Below are 2492 nucleotides of genomic sequence, written 5' to 3' on the forward strand. Positions count from 1 at the left end.
ACCACACAAAGGTTTGGGATATATGTCATTTGGACCTACAAAAGCAGACAGACATCTGCTGCCAAAGCTCAAGGCTTTAATGATGTTGTGGGCATGGTCACAGGAGAAGCTGACAAAAGCAAATCGCCTCTGTTAGTGCTAAATGATTTGAATATTCAGACTCAAATGGTATTGATTTTTTCATTTAAATGTACACAGGGTCTGAGTTAATGCTGGAGCTGGGGTTTTGAGTGTCACTAATTTGGTGCCAGACACACAGTACAGCCAATTCCACCACAGCTCCACTACAGTCAAATTCTAACAAGATACTAAAAGGCCATAAATAGGTCAGAACTGACTTGCTGCATCCTCTTGAGTGTCTGTTTAGCTACTTTCCTCCCACAGTGGCCAAAAGCAGATTCCTTTACCCATTAGTCAAGTAGGAGGACAAGTAACATTTCCTTATTTATATCTCCCCAGCTTCTGGCAAACAGCAGCAGCAGCACTGCCTAACAAAGCCCTGATGACTTTTTAATGTGTTTTAGGTTTACTTTCTATGAAGGCACCTTAAGAATCAACATATTATCACAGCTTCAGTCAAATTCTGCTCTTAACAAACAATACCCAAGTGCTGGGGGAGTGTGTGGGGGTGAATCCATTCATCCTTTAACACCTGCTTGTCAAGGACTGTTGTGGTGCCACCAGGATTCTAGCACAGAACATCTTATCATCGGCAACACCTGAAGACTGGGTGTGAAAGTACCATTTAATAAACTTCACATTTTGTTCCAGTACATGAAAATGGTTCTGTGTCAGCTGAAAGCACACCTTTTTTCCTACTGAAGCACCAAATTCAGAAGAAAATCTTTCTCTCTTTTGGCTGCAGGAAAGAGGTGGTTGGGCACTGAACAGGCTCCCCAGGGCAGTGGTCATGGCCCCACGGCTGCCAGAGCTCAAGGAGCATTTGGACAAGGTGGGATTGTTGGGGTGTCCTGGGCAGGACCAGGAGTTGGACTGGATGATCCTTGTGGGTCCCTCCCAACACAGAATATTCCATGATTCTATGAGAAGGAGGGTGACACAGAGCATTCCCCTTTAACTCTCCTCCTTCCTGGCTGCTCCCCAACACTTTTTCATTCCCTCACTCCCCATTCCCTGGCCTGCCCAGGCTCCTGGACCACACTGGCAGCATCCAATTGCTTTGCCCAAGAGCCCAGCTCAGCCTCAAGCACAAACTCCCCAGAGCTCTGGGGGGCTGTGCAGATCAGATGCCCCCTGCCTTCAGTCAGGACATGTGTCCTCAGCCCAACCAGAGCTGAACCATCCCTCCACTCTGCTGAAGATGCTTCTGTCAAGTGCTTCAGGAGGATCACCACTGCCCAGTCAACGTTCTTCCCCACAGTCATGGCCTATTCAAAGGCCACTTCCCCAAAAACAGACTCTCTGCACATCCAGAGACTGTTTTTTTTCTTTCTTTGGGATCTTCTCTTCCTTTTTTCCTTTTTTTTTAAAGTTCTGTGAAAAGTGACAGCAATGCCCAGTGGGATTATTTGCCTGGATTTCAAATGAAACAATCCCCACACAGCCAAAACTTCCATCTGCAGGGATTTTAATGCAAGATTTTAACATCTAAAATTTCATTCCATCATCAGCCAAAAAAACAGAGATGTTTGCTTATGGGTTGGCTGTGAGCCTTTTTTACACTGCACTTCCATGCACATGGAACACAAGATTCCCAGCAGGAAAAGGAGTTAAAACCCAAAAGCCCCAGGAAGGGGCTGGCAGAACCGGAGCTGTCACTGGCAGAGGCACCAGATCTCCCTGCCTACTTTTTGTGGATAACCCAAGAGCCTGAACACAATAAAAAAGTGAATGAACATGAAGTTTCCAAGTGCTGAACACTGGGAGAAGTATTCCAGACCTGGAGAGGTGTCAGGCTGACACACCTGTCCCCTCGCCCAAGGAAGGCTTGATTGGAAACATGGGGGATGTCCTGATTCCTGCTTCACTCTGTTCCCACTGGGCTCCAGGCCCTGCAGCTCCGAGAGCAAGGACAGCAGCCCTAGGAGCAGGGACAGCAGCCCTAGAAGCAGAGACAGCAGCCCTGAGAGCAGAGACAGCAGCAGGAGTCTCCCTTCCCTCCATGTGATCCCTGCAAACAGCCCCACCAGGAGCTGTGTTTGATTAAGGATGAACTTTGCACTGGAAGCAGCCGGAGTCTCTGGGGAGTCTCTGGGCACTGTCTGGCAGCAGCTCCAAACTGCTCCACCCAGAGCTCTCCAGCATCCAGAGCAGCCCATCCTCCTGTAAGGGCTCTGCCCAGGCTTCAGGAGAGGCCGTGGGGGAAGCACAGCTCGGCACTGGGACCGTACACATTCAACCTGCATAAATCAGGGTTATGGACAGAGACCTTTTCCATCAACTCCAAAGGCCTGTCCCTGAGCATGGATTCACTTCTTCTTAGAATCACAGAAGCACAGAATCTCCTGAGCTGGAAGGGACTCACAAGGATC

The sequence above is a fragment of the Manacus vitellinus genome, unplaced genomic scaffold, assembly GCF_001715985.3.
Source record: "Manacus vitellinus isolate BGI_N305 unplaced genomic scaffold, ASM171598v3 scaffold_95_pilon, whole genome shotgun sequence".
Classification (NCBI taxonomy): Eukaryota; Metazoa; Chordata; class Aves; order Passeriformes; family Pipridae; genus Manacus; species Manacus vitellinus.